Source organism: Schistocerca piceifrons, chromosome 2 (genome assembly GCF_021461385.2).
Source record: "Schistocerca piceifrons isolate TAMUIC-IGC-003096 chromosome 2, iqSchPice1.1, whole genome shotgun sequence".
Lineage (NCBI taxonomy): Eukaryota > Metazoa > Arthropoda > Insecta > Orthoptera > Acrididae > Schistocerca > Schistocerca piceifrons.
This window is the reverse complement of record NC_060139.1, coordinates 585,067,063-585,078,812: the sequence shown is the minus strand read 5'-3', so window position 1 is coordinate 585,078,812 and position 11,750 is coordinate 585,067,063. Positions and strand designations below refer to the sequence as shown.

General features: G+C 47.7%; 1 non-coding gene across 1 annotated transcript; it reads left to right on the top strand.

Moving 5' to 3' along the window:
- The first annotated feature begins 7,928 nt into the window (after positions 1 to 7,928).
- On the top strand, positions 7,929 to 8,002 carry Trnaa-ugc. Its single transcript has one exon. It is a non-coding gene; the product is annotated as a tRNA-Ala (tRNA).
- The last annotated feature ends 3,748 nt before the right edge of the window (positions 8,003 to 11,750 follow it).

Here is an 11,750-nt window from a genome sequence, read left to right as displayed (position 1 = left end):
TTGTGTGTCAGCAACTGGACTTCCCAGGTCCTTTGTGCACGCAGTCTGTCAGCACCCTTTGAGAGCCTCAGGTAGCCGGGAGGCACTACAGCGAGCAGACTTATGTCTCGACCAGTTAAGGGAAGGGGGGGGGGGGAGAGGGGTTGCTTTCGTCGGATCAGTTGATGTCATTGGACGTCCCTCTGCCCTGGTTCGAGCCTCATTCACGTGTCTGTGACTAAGACCAACGTGGCTGAGTACACGTCTGCAGAATGCTCCGACATGATCCTTCTATATGGCGATGCTCAGAGTAATGAAAGAGCTGGTGGTCGCCAATATCAAGATCGCTGTTCACAACGTCCGCCTCCATTGCCTACCCTTTTCCCCACAATTACGCAACGGTTTCGAGAAAGGGACACCTTCATCGTCAGCAGGCGTGACTGATGCACGAAGGAGAAGCCGCGCGCTTGAATTGGAAGATGCCGTACTGCTTCACGTTGAACTGGACCTCTCAACGAGTAAACGAGCAATTGTGCGTGCGATGGATGTTGCTTCCAACACCGTGAGGTCTGTTCTGCAAGACCAACAACCACACTTATACCACCTCCAAAAGATGCACTCATTTAGTGCCAGCCAATTCTGCAAGAGTTGAGTGCTGTACGCAGTTTCTGCGCTGCTGCATCAGCGAACACGTAGTATTTCCCCGGGGCATTCTCTTCACAGATGAATGTAAATATAATGGGACTCTATTCTCAGTTAGCCACGTCTGGGCAGACGAAAATCCACACGCCACGCACGTCCTGGAATTCCAACACAGATTTGGTATCAATGTGTTAGCAGGTATTCTGTATGGTCGTGTCACTGGACCGTACGTACTTCCACCGAAGCTCATGCATCCTATTTGATTGACCTTCCTACAACAAGTATTTGGCGTGTTGCTGGATGATGTGCCATGGAACGCCCAAAACATGGGATTTCAGCATTACGGTGCATCCGGTCACTTTTCACCTCATGTTTCGAAACATCTGGATCAACTATTCGGTCATAGATGGACAGGCCAAGGTAGTCCAATCGCATCGCTTCCACGATCACCGGATTCGACTCCACTGGGCTTTCTACTCTGGAGTCGAATGAAGATTTTGGTTTTTGAGACTCCTGTAGAGACAGAAGAAGGTCTGGTGGCACGAGTTGCGGTCACTGTAGGACAGATTGCAGAGACACCAGGTGTGATACAGTAGCTACAATTTGTGCACCAAACTTAGTGGTCACCACACCGGACCTTACTTGTCGTCTATCATTATGCTAACCCTCCTTTGAAAAGGACAAAAACGGTTTAATTTCCGCTTTTGTTTCTTGGGTTATTAGTGAGTGGAGTTGTGAAACAAGCGTGTACTGGGTCACGCCCAATAAAGTAGTCGCGTTACCAACATGTTGTCAGACGGTTGTAATATGGAAAGAGTACATTCCCGTGTTGTGACTTGGCAAGACAGCCAAGTCACTATGCGAGGATGCCGAAAGGCACGCGTTAAGCTCACGCAGACTGGCGTGAGGTCTGGAACAGTTAAGGGAATTATAGTAGCAAAGTACGTAGTTGATGTAATACTTAACTTTAATCCATAATTGGAGAACATCGCTCTTGTTGATACATTAATAACAATCTCAATATAAACTGGTAATGGCGCCTTGCTAGGTCGTAGCAAATGACGTAGCTGAAGGCTATGCTAACTATCGTCTCGGCAAATGAGAGCGTATTTGTCAGTGATCCATCTCTGGCAAAGTCTGCTGTACAACTGGGGCGAGTGCTAGGAAGTCTCTTTAGACCTGCCGTGTGGTGGCGCTCGGTCTGCAATCACTGACAATGGCGACACGCGGGTCCGACGTATACTAGCGGACCGCGGCCGATTTAAAGGCTACCACCTAGCAAGTGTGGTGTCTGGCGGTGACACCACATCCCGAACATGGTTTCCACTTCAAAATATTTTCTACTCAGTCCCCTCTACATGCTCTAGAGGTTTGCAAAGGGAATTTTAGGGCACCCTGATAAGCTGTGTTCCGTCTAATCACTGTGGAACAGAAGCTAGTGTTTCTGCTGAGCGGGTGGTTTATGCCTTTTATTCTTGTGTTGGCAGGGACCACATTCCTATGCGATACGGATTGCAGTTCTCGCTGGAACAACCGGTTTTCTGTTACACCGGTTCTTTTCGTCTCCAGTTTAACTTGACTTAAAACCGCTTAAAATACTCCGTTTCCGTAGTAACAGATTTCTGGATTTTCACTGCTATTGCTTCCAGTAATAAAAGTAGACTTCGAACAAAGATACAAAAATTCTAATGAACATGAAGGATTAGGACGTTACTATCGGTAGAAATCGGTCTCTCATTTTCTCTAGCAAAGGCGGCAAGGGTGAAGGAGACGGACGCGGCGACAGCGAGAGCAAAAAGTCACGAGCTGAAAACTTCCCTGCTTCGTCACTTTTGGACGATAGAAAATTTTCACCCGGAAGCAACCACAAAATTAAGGGTTCCTCTATTATCGCAAATTTATAGCACGCCAATAAAATCATAGGTGTATCGATCCAATTTACATTGTGTTCCAGTGAACATTGTGGACGTTTCTCGTTATATGATGTCTCAAGTTTGTTGTGCCTCTAACCGTTTTTCATCTTTTAAAGTGAATGGAGCACTGTACTTCATTGCTACCGCGGTTCGTAAAACCCTCCAAAACTAGGGATCGTAACCAATGCGAAAGACAACTGATGTCCGAGGACAAAGCGGGAAACCACTGCATAGACAAGGTGTGAACAAGTCTTGCACAATGCTTACTGCTCTCCTGAATGTTTCGAAACCAGGTAACGCTATTTATCACGGGTTGAACCGTAAAGTACTGTTGATATTTATGGCATATCGAATGGCGTAATGTCTTTCTCTCCTCTACTGTCAGTCTGTTTCTGCAATAATACCGTGGAGGTCCCTATGTCTATGTTCATTCTAGAACCAGAGATATTCGCGCGCCTACAGGACCCCCTTATAAATTCGTCAAAGTCTGCCTTCCACTGGCCAGCTTATACGCGAGGTACAGTATCCAGCACAGAGATTCAGTCGCTTGTTCATTCGTTGTCTTTTTGAAGATTACAAATGCCTGTGATGTCCACTCAGACTGTTGACTTAAAAGAACACTTTCGGCGAAAATGCACTTGATGGGGCATATACGTGCCTGCACTTGATGGGGCATATACGTGCCACTCCTGGACGCACATTTAATCCGCGACAAAGGTTTAAAACTTGCTGTTGACTCCACTTTTCGGGGGAACTTTTCGTCAGGCGTATAGAGGAGACGCGGTTGAGTTGGGACCGCAGTACTGAAGCTGAACTGCCAGAGGCAGACGCAACACTGCGCAGACTGAGGCTGGCGCGGTATTTGTAAACAGCAGAGCTCAGGCGGCCTCGACCACCAACTTTACGGCGGCGAGGACGCGAGGCCGCTGCAACATTTAATCATCAGGCAACGCCGGGGCTGCGCGGAATAAAGAGGAAATAAATACGGGCTGTCGCTGTCATCGTCGTAGCGCTAAAGGGTAGCGGGTGGGCGGTGGAGAGAAAAAAGAGACTACAGTGGAGCGCGCGTGTGCGCCACATGGCTGCTTTCTGCTGAGTGCAGCGCCAAACAACCGGCACGTTACGGGTCCGAGCACAGTGCAGGCCTGTCTGCAGACGCTACGTCACGGCTAAAATGACTGCTGTGCTCCGCTGACCCCTAGTAGACGCTCAGGGTCACTACGCTGCACATGAACTCCGCAACGTTTACATGCTGAACATCCGGGTTTAGCAGCTTGCCCGAAACTACCCTTACAGCCAGAGCCCGAACACCGCATCTACACGGTCCAATCAAAATGTCATCTACGCCTATGTTCCACGACGGAACTTTGTCTCGAAACCTGGCAGAAAGTCCAAAGAGATTCTAGTCGTATGTGAAGTATGCTAGCGGCTAACGGCAATGCTGCTAAATCAGAGTTACTAAACACAGCCTTCCGAAATCGCTTCATGAAAGCAGACGAAGTAAATACTCCAGAATTCGAATCAATTATAGCAGCCAACATGAGTGACGTAGAAGCAGATATCCTCTGAGTAGTGAAGCAACTTAAATCACTTGGAAAAAAAAAGAAAAAAAGAAAAAAAAAAGAAAGAAATCTTCCGGTCCAGACTGTATACCAGTTGAGATGCTTTCACTGTATGCTGATACAATAGCTCCATACTTAATCATATACAACCGTTCATTCGACGAAAAATCCGTACCGGAAGACTGGAAAGTTACACAGGTCAAGCCAATATTCAAGAAACGTAGGATTACTCCACTAAATTACAGGCCCATATCGGTAACGTCGATATGCAGTAGGATTTTGGTACATATATTGTGTTCGAACGTTATGAATTAACTCTAAGAAAACAGCCTACTGACACACAGTCAACACGGATTTAGAAAACATTGTTCTTGTGAAACACAACTAGCTCGTTACACACACGAAGTGTTGAGTGCTATTGGCAAGGGATTTCAAATTGTTCTGTATTTCTAGATTTCCACAACGCTTTTGACACTATACCACACAAGCGGCTTGTAGTGAAATTGCGTGCTTATGGAATATCGTTTCAGTTATGTGACTGGATTCGTGATTTTCTGTCAGAGGGGTCACAGTTCGTAGTAACTTAAGGAAATTCACCGAGTAAAACGAACGTGATTTCTGGCCTTCCCCAACGTAACGTTATAGGCCATTGGCTGTTCCGTATCTATATCAACGATTTAGGAGACAGTCCGAGCAGCTGTCTTAGGTTGTTTGCGGATGATGCTGTCGTTTATCGTCTAGTAAAGCCATCAGAAGATCAAAACAAATTGCAAAATGATTTAGAAAAGATATCTGTATGGCCCGAAAATTGGTAATTGACCCAAAGGAATGAAAAGTGTGAAATCAACCACGTGAGTACCAAAAGGAATCTGTTAAACTTCGGGTACATGATAAATCGGTCAAATCTAAAGACCGTAAATTCAGCTAAGTATCTCGGAGTAACAGTTACGAACAACTTAAATTCGAAAGAACACATAGCAAAATGTGGGGAAGGCAAACCGAAGACAGCGTTTTATCGGCAGAACACTTAGAAAATGGAACATGTCTACTGAAGAGAATGTCTATACTAGGTTTGTCTGTCGTCTTTTGGAGTACTGCTGCTACGTTTGGGATCCTCACCAGATAGGGTAAGAAAGTACATCGAGGAAGTTCAAAGAAGAGCAGCACGATCTGTATAATCGCGAAATAGGGGAGAGAGTGTCACTGAAATGACGCAGGATTTGGAGTGGACATCATTGAAAGAAACGCGTTTCTCGTTGCGGAGGAATCTTCTCACGAAATTCCAATCACCAACTTTCTCCACCGAATGCGAAATATATTTTGTTGACGCCGACCTACTTAGGGTGAAGCGTTCATCATAACAAAATAAGGGCAATCAGAGCTCGCACGGCAAGATATAGGTGTTCGTTTTATCAGCGCGCTGTTCGGGATTGGAATAATAGAGAATTATCGTGAAAGTGGTTCGATGAACCCTCTGCCAGACGATTAAATGTGGTTTGCAGAGTATCCACGTACAGGCACATGACGTCAACGCACAAAAACCACTCATAGATGGCATACAGCAGCACTAACAATGGAGGGGATATAAAGATTGTCCGGGTGTGCTCGGAAAACAGTGCCGTCGTCCTAAAGGGCGTTATTTGCTTTTTGGCCAAGAGTGGAAGCATTCCAGAAACGGCTAAGTTTGTAAACTGTTCACCAATCGCCGTTATTAAAGTACACCGCGAATGGCAAAATGGCGCTATCCAAAACCGGCGCTGAGGCAACTGTGGTGCACCATGGGCCATAGGTAACAGAGGTGAACGACGCGTGCAGAAATGTGTACGGGTGAACAGAGGTGTGACTAATCGTCCACATAAACCGTGGTGCTACCAACAGAGTCTCCTCAACGTCCGCTCAGCGAATCAAGCCGCCGATGGGTTTCCACAAAAGGCGCCTTGTTCACGCACTCATGCTGAATGCTGTTCATCAGCGACGAAGGCTTGGATTTTTACGCCAGTACCGAAACTCGACATCGACTGAGTGGCGAAAGGTGGTCTTTTCAGATGAATCACGTTGTAACCTTGATCCGGCAGATGGTCGTAGGCGCGTACGGCGTGGAACGACAAAAGCAAACATCTTGAAACCAAGAGGGAGCATTACGGTCTGGGCAGCACTGTGGAGCAACTCAGGTCTACATCTATCCTTGGCGAACGTGTCCAATTCTACATGCAGTTTGGTTTTCCTCGGCACTATGGCATCCACCAGCCGGGCAGTGCGACGTGGGACACAGCTCACAGTGTACGTGCGCGGTTCTAAAACAACCAGGATGTGTTTACCGTAACCGAACTCCCTGGATTTAAGCCCAGCCGATGATCTGTGGGACCAGCACGACCAGGCTATTAGCGCCATGGATCCCTAACCGAGAAACGTTGCTCAGCTGGCCGCGGCAATGTCGTTGGTGCGGCTCCACATCCCTGTAGGAGGTATCTTCCAGAACCTCACCGACTTTCGCTGCACGTCTCACAGAGGTCCGCATTGCAAAACGTGGTTATTCGAGTGGCCACATTAATGCGACTGGACAGTGTAGTAGCAGAACTATGACTCTCCCTTGCCCATTCCCCGCAAAACGTCAGTAAACTGAAGAGTAGTATTCCATTTTTACGTAGGGGCTTCACAAAGTAAGTTACGCACATCGCCCCACGCTAAGACCATTGGGCAATCAGAAACGCGCTTCTCAGGCGAGACTACTTGTTCCGGGTTTCCTGCAAACATAGACTCCAAATTTGAAGTACGTGGGACATTACGATTATTGTGGACAAAACTTCTATAAATTGCACACAGATTCACCGTAAAATTCTGGAGTTGTGCGAGCCAAATGCAACGTCGCGCCCATCCGTAGTGAAATTATTCTAATAATTTGACCAAGGTTGCACAGATGTCGGTGATACGGATTAGGAACCGCCTATCTTGCACCATACGATCCCCGACTCTCCCGTGAGCTGGAACAACGTCTGGGGGGCACAGAGTGTTTCCACCGACGATGACGTTCGCACATTGGCTCTCTAACGTATCCGCTAGCATGGAGCGGATTTCTATCGACGAAGAACCAAAGTACTGGTAGAAACTTGTTAACAAAGACTTGGTGACTGTTGAAAAATAGTGTTCTGTCTCTATGTCACTTGTTAGTTTAATGCTGCATTGCATTCAATGAAAGTTATGCGAAAATTCGGGACGTTTTACTACTAAAACAAACGTTGTTAACGTTCTACATCTTTGTTCTTCATGTCCACTTATTTCTCAACACAGTCATTCTAACTATGCACACACTTCTCCCAATGTAAGACCAGTTTGTTGATAGGATGACCTTAGAATGCTGACGGAGCCACAACCTCACCTCTGCTTGCACCGTCTGATCACTATCTAGATGAAGTCCTCAAAGGTGTTCTTAAAGTTCTGGAAGCAGATGAAAATCGGATGGAGCCATAACGGGACAGTATGGAGTGTTATGACCGTGCAGCTCTCTAGAGTGAAATTAAAATTAAATCAATACCATTAGCTGCTGACGGGCGTTGATATACATCAACGGGGACAGTTCAAAATGTGTGCCCCGACCGGGCCTCGAATCCGGGATCTCCTGCTTGCATGGCATACGCTCTATCCATCTGAGCAACCGAGGGCACAGAGGATAGTGCGATTGCAGGGATTTATCACCGGCACGCTTCCCGTGAAACCCACATTCTCAACTTATAGTCCACACACTACATTCGTAGTGCCCCTGCCAATGTTGAGAATGTGGGTCTCACGGGAAGCGTGCCGGTGATAAATCCCTGCAATCGCACTATCCTCTGTGCCCTCGGTTGCTCAGATGGATAGAGCGTCTGCCATGCAAGCAGGAGATCCCGGGTTCGAGTCCCGGCCGAGGGACACATTTTCAAATGTCCCCGTTGATGTATATCAACGCCCGTCAGCAGCTAATGGTATTGATTTAATTGTAATTTCAGTATGGAGTGTGATCGATGACAGTGAACACATGGTGTCGGATTGTTGCAGATCTCGCAGCAATCATGTGTGGGCTGCCATTATCAGGCTGAAAGACAGGGTGCTCTATTTGTGGACGAACTCGAAACGTTAGACACAGCCACTTTTACGCTATTTCGGTTCCACCTAGCGGCAGGCCGGCAAGTATGCAGAAATGAACGATAAAGATGTAGGATGTTCGTTACGTCTCTTTTATTTAAAAATCTTAATGAGTTACTCTTCAGCATGCCCTCAATACGTCGCCAGCCATAATTATTTGTAGCTTACTTTCTGAAGTTTCTTCATGTTACAAAACTTGTTAAAGGTTAATAAACATCTTAAGTAGCGTACCCGACAAAAGGATGACGAATGAAACAGTAAAATGAACAATGTGTGCCTCTTACCTTTAACACCCCATTTAACCCCCAATCCAGATGCAAATGTAATGAGAACTGTGAGTTTTAGTCTTAACCGTGTGTTCATTTTATGCCTCTCTTCTTATTTGATTTGTTTTTGTAAACAACCTAATGACTGTTCTCTCTCTCTCTCTCTCTCTCTCTCTCTCTCTCTCTCTCGGGGGGTCTCTTTTTCTTTCTTTAAAGATACTGAGACGGTCGTGATGTGATTGGCCAGGTAAAGAAGGAGTTGTAGAAAGTTGAATGTGGATGTAATAGCTGTCAGAGAGTGGTGTAAAGTTTTAGATGTTCTGATGATTGGTTTGTTAGTTGTAGGTTGTGGTGGAGGTGTCATGGTTGAATTTTGTTGCAAGGTCGGAAGGTGTCTTTTGTTGTTTATTCTAATTATTTTCATTGCTACAGAACACTCAACCAATGATAGTAAAAGGATGTTGGGACGTTAACTTAAGCGAAGCCTAGGCACGAACGCGTTGTATGCATTCGACAACTCATGCAGCAAGGTGTCTGACGAAGGTTGTCGTGAAACCGATTAATGCGATATTCCGTGTAATAGCGCAACACGTCTGAAAGACACCATCCGAGCGCCTACGATCGTGGAGGAGCAGCTGTACGGCTCGAAGCGGGCCAAAGTGTCACTACTGTGGCCTTAGTAATGGACTAATCGAAAAGTGTCATCTCGCAACTGGTGGTCATAGACGGCGCACCAGATCGGAAGAGGGTCGGTACATGGCCCCAATGACGGAAAGGAACAGACATCTGACTCCTAGGCAGATCGCTGCAGACCTTGCAACCACTACCGGTACACGTGTGTCTGCCAGAACCATTAAGTCAGGCTGGTTTGTGTTTGTGTGTGCATGTATGTGAGGGGAGGGAGAGAGGGTGAGAGGGAGAGAGGGAGAGAGGGAGAGAGGGAGAGGGGGAGAGGGGGAGAGGGGGAGAGGGGGAGAGGGGGAGAGGGGGAGAGGGGAGAGGGGGAGAGGGGGAGAGGGGGAGAGGGGGAGAGGGGGAGAGGGGGAGAGGGGAGAGGGGGAGAGGGGGAGAGGGGGAGAGGGGGAGAGGGGGAGAGGGGGAGAGGGGGAGAGGGGGAGAGGGGGAGAGGGGGAGAGGGGGAGAGGGGGAGAGGGGGAGAGGGGGAGAGGGGGAGAGGGGGAGAGGGGGAGAGGGGGAGAGGGGGAGAGGGGGAGAGGGGGAGAGGGGGAGAGGGGGAGAGGGGGAGAGGGGGAGAGGGGGAGAGGGGGAGAGGGGGAGAGGGGGAGAGGGGGAGAGGGGGAGAGGGGGAGAGGGGGAGAGGGGGAGAGGGGGAGAGGGGGAGAGCAGAAATTAAAATTTATTAAATTTCATCATCTACGTACTTAATTAGGTTGGCATTACTTATGCAGAGGTTGATTGGTTGGCTTTGGATGGGGGTGGTGGGGGGGGGGGGGGCAGAGGACTAGAGAGTGAGGTCATCGGTCCTATCGGATTAGGGCAGGATGGAGGATGAAGCAGGCCGTGACCTTTCAAAGGAACCATCCCGGCATTTGCCTGAAGCGACTTAGGGAAATCACGGAAACCCTAAATCAGGATGGCCGGATGCGGGTTTGAAACGTCGTCCATCCGAATGCGAGTCCAGTGTGACAACCATCGCGCCACCTCACGCGGTTCTTACCCTGTATTTAAAGAAATCAATTAAGAAGAGAGGTATCAAGAGAACACACAGTTACGACTAAAACCACAGTTCTCGTTAGACAATCTGCAGCAGCAGCAACAGCAACAGTAGTGTCCCAAAGCAATTAGCTTACAAAATAGGACAACAATGAAACAAGAAGACCTTAACTTGAAAATGTGTGTACGTTGCGTAAGTGAAGTAACAGTGCGACCCCTAACCGTAAAGCATATTTCAGCCCGGAAACAAGTAACAAACTTTATTAGGTTCAAATGGCTCTGAGCACAATCGGACAACTTCTGAGGTCATCAGTCCTTAGAACTTAGAACTACTTAAACCTAACTAACCTAAGGACATCACACACATCCATGCCCGAGGCAGGATTCGAACCTGCGACCGTAGCGGTCGCGCGGTTCTAGACTGTAGCGCCCAGAACCGCTCGGCCACTACGGCCGGCAAACTTTTTTAGGACGTGTACTATTTTCTAATCTACAAGTAGCACATTTAAGAACAAAACTTTATCATTCCAGGTTAAATGCACTGAAGATGCCTTAACGTAAAAGTGGAAACGCATCTGGGGCAAATAAAATACATTGCAGGAAGATCAAGGCGTTCAAACGCACAAAGCGAATATGAATACTGGGACGGATATCTGAAGCCCTCTCTTTAGGAGTCCATTGTCTTGCCATCTCCCCCCCCCCCTCCCCCTCCCACACCCTCTCCCGCCCTTCCCTTCGGTTTGTTCAACGCGAGCTTACGGTCATACTCTTACTGCTTTTTCCATTCTTTCGTACTCTTTCCCAACTAGTGGAAATTAATTCACCCTTTGCCGGAGTCCTTTACATCAACAGATTTCCCGCTGAATGCATTTGGAGTCTGTCTTTGGCTTTTATTATGCATATATAACGTACCACGTCATGTTAACTCCACTTGATCTTTTGGTTGCCTGCTGCCGAGTACAACAGTAATCGCTGTCCCCCCTCCGATCAGTGCAAATCTCTCTCATTATCCCAGACAATGGAATCGTGGGTGCGCAATTATAACAGTTTTTTTTCGAACTCGTAAATCCTGTATGGTAAGACAGGTCGTTAACGATACTGCTAGTGAATACACGTTAATAGACCTGGTCCCCCCAAAAAGTTGACAAGGGATGGTCTGTAAAGTTGTCATCCTGTCGGTCACGGTAAGCTTCTTAACTCTTGTGAGTGGGGAGCTTACGGTCTACCTGTTCTCACAAAGGAAGACTACACTTAGTAACGTGCCCGAACTTGTAGGGCGGGTGGACAGGCCCGTGCTTGCAGAGGCGGCCGTGCGGGCGAGAACAGGTAGCCTGCCCCACACCAACACATCCCCCCCCCCCCCCATCAACCACCCCCCAGATTCTCACAGGGGACATTGGTATGCAGACGCTTCGGAGGGGCCACCCGGCGACGCTTTTCCCAGAGGATTGTCATCAATCCCCACCCCTCTTTTCACGATCTAAGTTGGGAATAATGCTGTGAGGAGCATTAAGTAACCACTAGTAGAGCGAGGGGTATGTATACACTCACTCAGACGCAGATACCCCAGGATAACTTTACTGTAAAGTAATTAT